This window comes from Ylistrum balloti, unplaced genomic scaffold, assembly GCF_031769215.1.
Source record: "Ylistrum balloti isolate Yb309-2 unplaced genomic scaffold, AGI_CSIRO_Ybal_v1 Utg370358, whole genome shotgun sequence".
Taxonomy (NCBI): domain Eukaryota; kingdom Metazoa; phylum Mollusca; class Bivalvia; order Pectinida; family Pectinidae; genus Ylistrum; species Ylistrum balloti.
Genome location: NW_026782254.1, coordinates 374,048 through 385,140, shown reverse-complemented (window position 1 = coordinate 385,140; position 11,093 = coordinate 374,048).

Below are 11,093 nucleotides of genomic sequence, written 5' to 3'. Positions count from 1 at the left end.
ATTATCCAGTCTTTCTGACTAATGTGATGCAGACAATATCTACCTTGGTCTTGTGAAAACTCAACTTTCGACAGATCATCCAGTTTTGAAAATCATTCATTTCATACCAGTAACCAGAAGTTCAGTTTTCAATGTTTACCGGAAGTACATCTCATCCAGGTAAATTTCTAAGTGAACTATTATACAAAGTGCATTTTAGTATACATGTAACTGACAACACAAAACAAAGCAAAAACGATACACACCAAAATATCGATTTTTTTGTCTCGAAGTATTTTCCTTCAAGTTTTCGATAACAATAACGGCCAATCATTTAAAATTGGTATCAACGAATATTAAGACAGACAGCTAGACAGAAGCTAGACAGACAGACAGACAGACAGACAGACAGACAGACAGAGTGAACTTACGAACTTTCACTTATTTCAAAACTGGAGAGCAGAAACGAATATTTCATGGTAGACTTCACTTTTCGAGCGCTCAACTCATCTCGAAATAAGTGTATATTCTTTATTGAAATCGAGATGGCATGTCGAGCGCTCGAGATAATAAGGAAAGCGGTCGAGTCTAGAGAATAAGTAAAAAACCTGAGATGTTCTCTCGATCATTCGACTTAAATAATTTAGAAACTAATATAGTTCATGTTCTAAATGTACAGAAGCAGCAGCCCATATCTTAAAATACGATTTATAGACCTAATCACAAACACGACGTGAAATAGTTGAACAAGCTGATTAAATGTCGCAAAACCACTTAAAATCAATTTTAAAAGAATTTCGAAAACAATCTTAAACACATTTGTTTCATCTAGGACATTTGGTATCCTGTTTTCACGAAGACAAGATTTACCAGGTTTCACGAGGACATGATTTACCAGGTTTCACGAGGACATGATTTACCAGGTTTCACGAGAACATGATTTACCAGGTTTCACGAGGACATGATTTACCAGGTTTCACGAGGACATGATTTACCAGGTTTCACGAGGACATGATTTACCAGGTTTCACGAGAACATGATTTACCAGGTTTCACGAGGACATGATTTACCAGGTTTCACGAGGACATGATTTACCATGTTTCACGAGAACATGATAACGCTCTTTCAAGAGGACGGACATGAATACGTTATTAGTAGAGGGCACGTCACAGAGCAAACGAAAATACACATTCACAAATATAAACGGACAGATATGTGTATCGTTGTATGGATAATGATGTCAAATACTTTAGCTACTGGACATACGTCCTCTGTGTCTTAGAGCAGATTGGTTTCTGATTTATATATGAGGACTTTGTCTAAACTCTTGCGACTTGAGAATATCCACATGTGAGACAAATCACACATCGTATAAGAACTAGTATTATATCAGGTTTACTTCGTTTCAGAAATAGAAGTTAAATTCTAGATATCGATCCGATTTGCAAAGAAGTCGGCCATGTTATTTTAGAAGGTTTCTGGGCCATTATTAAAATGTTTATCATTTTGATGATAAAAAACACTTGTAACCTCTAACAAAATTGGGATACTTTGTTACTTTATGGTAAGTATAATGATTCATTTTTTTCATTTTTTTAAAGTAATGTTCTCTACGTATCTAAATTTGTATAAAAGTGCTATTGACTTGTGTATCTGTAGTATAATCTTATGGACAGGACCAAGTTCACAGAGTTCTTAAAGTGGCTATTTAGTCAAGCAACTTTTTTTCTATTCAGCTGGAAATGAAAATATATGTGTTCAGACTGACAAATCTGTACATAATCGTTTTCTCCTACGTAGTCAATGTCCAGTGTGGTCAGTTTAAAATCTGGGGTAGCCCCCGCCAAAAAAGGTGATAATCCAAATATAGCACGAAACGCTGCGCCCTCTGGCGGAAAGAAGAGTGTTTGTAAACAAATGCACGTGATATGGAGGCATCAAGTGACGAAACGCTGAGTCTGATTTCGCGTTAACTCCTTTCGTAAGGAAACCATGAAAGAAATTGCGTGGTAAACCTTTGTGAAACATATAAAAAATACTAAAATTCACGGTGAATTGTTATTTGATGGTTTAAATCGGCCAGACACGGTCTGACATACAAAAAATATCACCAACGATGATGTCTTATCACTTACCAACAGCAGAGACGTATATGTTATATACGTCTTTGCCAACAGTCTAGGAGAGTCTTCACAACTTCTTCATTACTTTGGAAAAAAGTTTTCTTTCTTGAACTTGTCCCACCTCTCCTACTGCTCTCCTATTGTTATTCGAAGGTGATCTTTCTGCCACTCGCCTTTTCTACGTTTTGTGTGCGATGACGTGACCCGTTTGCCACGAACACGCTTCGGCTGGGAAGCCATTTTTGTTTAGTTTTTTTCAGACGCGTTTGCGCATGCTCACAGATCAAAGTGTGCATAGGCGGCTTGCTTATTTGCATGTATCGTGTCTGTACAGACGATTAGGATTTCCCATATAATTGATAAAAAACCGATGGAAAACACGTGCTTGTATCAATATAAGGATTATAGAACTATATTTTTACGGATGAATTTGTAACTAGAAAAAATACTTGACTAAATAGCCCGTTTAAAAAGTTTTTTTTATTTACAAAATCAAATATCAAACGAAAAAACGGTAAAAAATTATCCAAGTCTTGCGTCATTGTAACAGCTGTCCATTGTGGTCAGCTTATTTAAGGTCAAACTCAAATCTAACACACCACAGTAAACATCGTTCCTTAAAAGATATCAACGTGTTTGAAATCTTTTATCTTTTTTTTGTCGATGTCAGTGTCGAGTTATTACTGAGAGTTTTTTGTGAATCATCTGTTTTGGTTTCAGTGGGGACAGAGTTGAGACATGCTACGCATACGCATCGACATAAAATGTCGAACCAAACGTTATAGAGATGTTGTTACCTTCGTTTATCAGTATCGAGAAATCAAAGTGTTTTTCATTATATCGAACTGGATTTGGTTCAGAATTATCGAAACATATGTTGGAAAAATAAGAATAATAACAGAGCCGAGATCTTTTCTTTTTTTTTTTTAAATCATTAACATACTCCTTCGTTTTTATCGTTCGATAGATGTATTAAATGCAATCAAAATCATAACACAGTGCTTCAGAGGGAGAAAATAATAAATAACTTCGGTTACATTCATGTCAGCGGCCATGGCCGGATTTTGAAACACTTCTTTCATATGTGAGAATTGCGAGATGAGAGAACAGACGAGAGAACAACGGAGAAAAAAGGAAGGACAGGACAATGACAGGAAGAACAGTGTAACAGTCATACAGAACAGTGTGACAGTCAGACAGAAAAAGTGTGACAGTCAGACAGAACAGTGTGACAGTCAGACAGAACATTGTGTCAGTTAGACAGACAGAACAGTGTGACAGTCAGACAGAACAGTGTGACAGTCAGACAGAACAGTGTGAAGGTCAGACAGAACATTGTGACAGTCAGACAGAACATTGTGACAGTCAGACAGAACAGTGTGACAGTCAGACAGAACAGTGTGACAGTCAGACAGAACAGTGTGACAGTCAGACAGAACATTGTGACAGTCAGACAGAACAGTGTGACAGTCAGACAGAACATTGTGACATTCAGACAGAACATTGTGGCAGTCAGACAGAACATTGTGACAGTAAGACAGAACATTGTGACAGTTAGACAGAACAGTGTGAAGGTCAGACAGAACATTGTGACAGTAAGACAGAACAGTGTGACAGTCAGACAGAACATTGTGACAGTTAGACAGAACATTGTGACAGTCAGACAGAACATTGTGACAGTTAGACAGAACAGTGTGACAGTCAGACAGAACAGTGTGACAGTAAGACAGAACATTGTGACAGTCAGACAGAACATTGTGACAGTCAGACAGAACATTGTGACAGTAAGACAGAACATTGTGAAGGTTAGACAGAACATTGCGACAGTAAGACAGAACATTGTGACAGTTAGACAGAACATTATGACAGTCAGACAGAACATTGTGACAGTCAGACAGAACATTGTGACAGTAAGACAGAACATTGTGAAGGTTAGACAGAACATTGCGACAGTAAGACAGAACATTGTGACAGTTAGACAGAACATTATGACAGTCAGACAGAACATTGTGACAGTCAGACAGAACATTGTGACAGTCAGACAGAACATTAGATTTGTAATGAAGACCACAACAACCAACTTAAACAATGTACATTAAGTTTAATCATCTCCAGACTTGAAAGTAGCTGCCTTAGATCTGCGAGATTTCATACATAAGATATCTATATATATATATATATATCTTATAGCCAGAAACAATATTTTCACTGAAGTGGGACGACGACACCACCACCACCACCACCACCACCACCATCATCACGTTGTTTAGTTGTTCAGTAATGTTACGTAATATATAAATATTTAACACTATTGCAGTTTCACTTTAATTTGATATAAATATCATGATTCGATGAGAATATTTGACATTTGGTCGCCATTGTGAAGTTCAGAGTTGCATTTCATTTGCTGACAAATTTGTTTAATCCTATACTTTTTTGTTGACAATAGCAAAGCTAAAGTTGTAACACGAATCTTTGTTATTCTAAAGGAAAAGTTAAGTCAACCTGCGAACTTGAAGACGATACTGAAAGAAAAAAAAATCTGATGGAGGTTTCCATTCCTGATTGTGAGACAGCTGGTACCTTTTGAAACTGATGTTGTGCCCTAAATATAGCAACATCAGGATACCATGACAACAAGGAAAGTGGCAATAATTACCAAAAGTTGTGAATGTAATTTTTAAAAAATGACATTTTTAAAACGCCTAATTCTAAACAAAAACATGTTTTACTTGAAAGAGAGTAAGGCAAATGAGTAAGGCTCAGCAACTTGCATGGTTGAAAGAACGACTTTACTATCAATTGGTGAAGGCCATCTCCGACTCAGGAGCTCAAAGTGCGTAGCTTCTTTTTCAAACACAAACTGCTGCCATCTAACCAGATAGTTAGAGTCTTAACTTCCCGTCAACACATAAAATGTCAGTAAGGCCATCAACAGGTGAAACACACACCGATCCCAAAATACTACCGAACAAACTAAAATGATAAAGACAAATGCTAAAAAACTTAAATGACTATATTATCTCAAAATATTAAAATGGTACGCCATATTCTATCATATAGACCAACATCTTTCAGATAACATAGAATGATATAAAGCCGAACAGTTTCAAAAAGGGTCCTTAGATTTTTAACGTTACGATACAAAATTTCTCAAGTAGACAGAAGGTCAATGCAGCCCAATAATGACATTCTTCTTTGTAACATTCATTTGCCAAGAAAGCAGTGACTTTTATTTGTAATTCTGCGTGGATTGTAATGAAAAAAAAATGATAATATGACGAAACGAAATTACCTAAATCTCACTTATAAATTGTCAATTTAAAAAAAATCGAACTTTACATAAATCATAAAAACGTTTCATGTCAGTAACCAGAGTTCTCCGATTAACAGCAATACGGTTTGAAATAATTCGCGATAAAGTTTTATCTTTCAATTTTGAGGGAGAAAATGAAAAAAAATCAAAGATATATTCGTAAAAATTAATCTTGAATATTGGCCAATATTTTGCTGTATTCGAGCTGTTTTTTATTTCAAACGATTTAATTTATTTCAATATCACATATTTCTATATGTATAAAGATAACGTCCCAGTATATAAACAAACCCTTGTATACTATAAGTAAATACTTTTAGGATATTTGTTTCTCTGCGTATATAAATATATTTTTGATGGTTCTTGATTTGTATCGTATAATATATCTTGACACTTCCTCTCGGTAAATTAAATGAAATATCATATCTATATGTACAAAATACACATCACACCGCGAAATTTGGCACTTTGAAGTTTGATTCCACAATCAGTGAGAAATCTTGCGACCCTGCCTTAACCCTTGAATAAGTTTTCGCGGAGTATCGGGATATTTTAGGATTAACTTCACAGAGCATATTCGTGCTTTATCATAAATATTTAGCGAGCCAATTTCGACTGGGTATGTTTTGCTAGTCTGTCGGGTATTACTACGGCCCAGGGGCGCCCTGATAAGCTATCCTCTCCCAGCTGGGTGTTAGGGAGCTCTTCAACGAGGAGGTTAATAATCACGAAGGTGTCGGTTTCCCGCGAAATGATTGATGGGGTGTCAATTTCGTAAGTTCGATTTTTCTTTTTATGCTAGGCAGGTGTGATGGATTACAATTCCATTAAAATAAGGTACGGGTATATCAGTTTTGTATATTTTTATGAATGTTGAAATTAATAGGTGTTGGCATCCTTTTTATCATGGGAACACGAAAAATACAGCTCAACCGTATTACAACTTCATTAATATTTTAAAATCGAAAATCGAAACATTTGTCAATGAGAGAAGTTTTCAAAAATAGAGTCTGCCTGAAACTGAAGTGATATTTACCTGCTGTGAAAATGATAAAACACAAACAGTTTAGTTTGGATCTAGATAATTCATTTTACAAGTAAAACACTTTGTCCGCAATTTGATGTTTGGGATATAAATACCCGAAAAACTGTTTAAAAATGATCTTTTTGAATAAAAAAAATTCGCTCGGCTATTTCCTTGGTAGTAAGCGACACCATCTTTATTCAGCTATGACCATTCGGTTTGAGACCTAACGTCTTTAACTTGACCGATATCCTTTCACAAATTGTATAAAAAATGAACTGAAACGACAGTAAAAATATGTATACATTGTAAAACGAAGTCACATCGATGAACCTGTTTAGAAATCTCGACAATTTATTGTATTTACAAATAATTCATCAATCACTTCAACTTCTTTTACGTTATGATGATAATGGTAGAATTTTCCTTGTTTCTCTTATAAAATGGTGTGATCGGGATTTCCGGGTCTAATTTTAGACGGATCCCGCACCGGAAACGTCCCTTATATACAACTAAGGATATGTAATGATGACCTGTCAGTGTCACTTTGAAGCATCCTTTTTTTCCATCGAATATCTGCGATCGCCATTGGAATTAGTTTTGTGCTGGTACGAACTCTAAACAGGCCCCACTTGTATAAAACATCTCAACTTGAGATTTCCTCAAGTCGAGATTTTCCTCAGCTTGTATAAAATTTTCTCAAGGAACAGGAGGAAGGCATCGGCTAGGATGTCCTGAAATTCCTTGAGGAATTTTCATACAAGATATTTTCAAGGAGATATTAGCTGAGGAAAATCTGGGCTTGAGGAAATCTCAAGTTGAGATGTTTTGTACAAGTGGGGCCAGGTTATATTCATGCTTTCTTTGTGACAGAAAACAGCTGGAAATGGATCACAGGGGTTTCCTCGGCCCATAAAAAACTTCTATGAAAGGTAACAGACAATAGGTAAAGAAAAAGGAATCTGTTCCCTTCAGGATCTTAGTTCTGAAAAATGAAAAGATTCATTTACATTTTTATTGAACTCCCATTTTAATGAAAAAAAAAAAAAAAAAAAACTGCATAAAAGTGAAATATTACATTGAAGTCATCAAGCATCTTTCCTATTTAATACAGGGTTGTGTCCCCTTACAGACTGAGTTCCTTAAAACTTATTCTGTTTAATCTATAAATAGACGCATATGTTTCATATGTACACATGGCATATTTTCCTAATAAAATCTCTTTTCAGGTTTACCACAACAGTTTTTCATTATTTTTCCTGATTAAAATATGAAAACATCTGACATTGAAATTATTTTAGAGTTTGATGGATCCCGTCTATGTAAGACCGCCTGTACATCTGGTGTTTTTATTAGCATGGATCGTTAGTTTGAAAAATAACAAAAATACGCACATTTCTTTCAAAATACTATTTTATTCTTTTATTTTTGGTTCATTTTGTATGTCATGAACAGAATGTTTAATTTTTGCAGTCAGTTTTGAGACATAAATAACATGTAATTGCTGAAGTTACGTCGAGACAAAAAATAAAGCAGACAGTGCTTTGGAAGTGATATGTTCGTGTTGTCCACGAACCCATTACAAGCTATATACCCAACTACTTACACTCGTAAACAACGATGTCAAAACACAAGACATCCAACTAGCACATTTGTTTGGCAATGAGAACTCGTACATTCACACTAACAGAATTTTGCCTTGAGAACTCGTACATTCACACTAACAGAATTTTGCCTTGAGAACTCGTACATTCACACTAACAGAATTTTGCCTTGAGAACTCGTACATTCACACTAACAGAATTTTGCCTTGAGAACTCGTACATTCACACTAACAGAATTTTGCCTTGAGAACTCGTACATTCACACTAACAGAATTTTGCCTTGAGAACTCGTACATTCACACTAACAGAATTTTGCCTTGAGAACTCGTACATTCACACTAACAGAATTTTGCCTTGAGAACTCGTACATTCACACTAACAGAATTTTGCCTTGAGAACTCGTACATTCACACTAACAGAATTTTGCCTTGAGAACTCGTACATTCACACTAACAGAATTTTGCCTTGAGAACTCGTACATTCACACTAACAGAATTTTGCCTTGAGAACTCGTACATTCACACTAACAGAATTTTGCCTTGAGAACTCGTACATTCACACTAACAGAATTTTGCCTTGAGAACTCGTACATTCACACTAACAGAATTTTGCCTTGAGAACTCGTACATTCACACTAACAGAATTTTGCCTTGAGAACTCGTACATTCACACTAACAGAATTTTGCCTTGAGAACTCGTACATTCACACTAACAGAATTTTGCCTTGAGAACTCGTACATTCACACTAACAGAATTTTGCCTTGAGAACTCGTACATTCACACTAACAGAATTTTGCCTTGAGAACTCGTACATTCACACTAACAGAATTTTGCCTTGAGAACTCGTACATTCACACTAACAGAATTTTGCCTTGAGAACTCGTACATTCACACTAACAGAATTTTGCCTTGAGAACTCGTACATTCACACTAACAGAATTTTGCCTTGAGAACTCGTACATTCACACTAACAGAATTTTGCCTTGAGAACTCGTACATTCACACTAACAGAATTTTGCCTTGAGAACTCGTACATTCACACTAACAGAATTTTGCCTTGAGAACTCGTACATTCACACTAACAGAATTTTGCCTTGAGAACTCGTACATTCACACTAACAGAATTTTGCCTTGAGAACTCGTACATTCACACTAACAGAATTTTGCCTTGAGAACTCGTACATTCACACTAACAGAATTTTGCCTTGAGAACTCGTACATTCACACTAACAGAATTTTGCCTTGAGAACTCGTACATTCACACTAACAGAATTTTGCCTTGAGAACTCGTACATTCACACTAACAGAATTTTGCCTTGAGAACTCGTACATTCACACTAACAGAATTTTGCCTTGAGAACTCGTACATTCACACTAACAGAATTTTGCACATTCACACTAACAGAATTTTGCCTTGAGAACTCGTACATTCACACTAACAGAATTTTGCCTTGAGAACTCGTACATTCACACTAACAGAATTTTGCCTTGAGAACTCGTACATTCACACTAACAGAATTTTGCCTTGAGAACTCGTACATTCACACTAACAGAATTTTGCCTTGAGAACTCGTACATTCACACTAACAGAATTTTGCCTTTCAGAACTCGTAAATTCACACTAACAGAATTTTGCCTTGAGAACTCGTACATTCACACTAACAGAATTTTGCCTTGAGAACTCGTACATTCACACTAACAGAATTTTGCCTTGACATTCACACTAACAGAATTTTGCCTTGAGAACTCGTACATTACATTCACACTAACAGAATTTTGCCTTGAGAACTCGTACATTCACACTAACAGAATTTTGCCTTGAGAACTCGTAAATTCACACTAACAGAATTTTGCCTTGAGAACTCGTACATTCACACTAACAGAATTTTGCCTTGAGAACTCGTAAATTCACACTAACAGAATTTTGCCTTGAGAACTCGTAAATTCACACTAACAGAATTTTGCCTTGAGAACTCGTAAATTCACACTAACAGAATTTTGCCTTGAGAACTCGTAAATTCACACTAACAGAATTTTGCCTTGAGAACTCGTACATTCACACTAACAGAATTTTGCCTTGAGAACTCGTACATTCACACTAACAGAATTTTGCCTTGAGAACTCGTAAATTCACACTAACAGAATTTTGCCTTGAGAACTCGTAAATTCACACTAACACACTAATAGAATTTTGCCTTGAGAACTCGTAAATTCACACTAACAGAATTTTGCCTTGAGAACTCGTAAATTCACACTAACAGAATTTTGCCTTGAGAACTCGTAAATTCACACTAACAGAATTTTGCCTTGAGAACTCGTACATTCACACTTACAGAATTTTGCCTCATGTTATTTATTACATGACGTCACTAATATCTTAAATAAAACTTGTTCCCGTGTATACAGCTTATTTATTATTGTTGTTTTCTGTGTTTTGTCAATAAGACTCCAAAGACAACAACCGTGAAGCGAACAGAATAACATCAATAAAATGCTAGTTTTTTATGGAGAGTGATTCTATCGATTAAAGAGATAGTAGAATTCTTAAAAAAACAGAGAAAATTATGGGAAAAAATATCAATTATGGAATCTCATTTCGTAACAACAGGATCTTTAACAATAAATTAATTCGGACCGAACTATATATAGTTTATCTGTTTAAATGTAAATATAGTAAACGTGAGTTTTACGTCTTGTCTTTGTCTTTTCATATTAGTTATCTGGGTGTGTTGCCCCTTCCCTCTATCATGTAATGTTTACCTGATTGACATCCCCTTGGTGTGTTGCCCCCTTCCCTCTATCATGTAATGTTTACCTGATTGACACCCCCTTGGTGTGTTGCCCCTTCCGTCTATCACGTGATGTATATCTGATTGACATCCCCTTGGTGTGTTGCCCCCTTCCCTCTATCATGTAATGTTTACCTGATTGACATCCCCTTGGTGTGTTGCCCCCTTCCCTCTATCACGTGATGTTTACCTGATTGACATCCCCTTGGTGTGTTAACCCCTTCCCTCTATCACGTGATGTTTACCTGATTGACATCC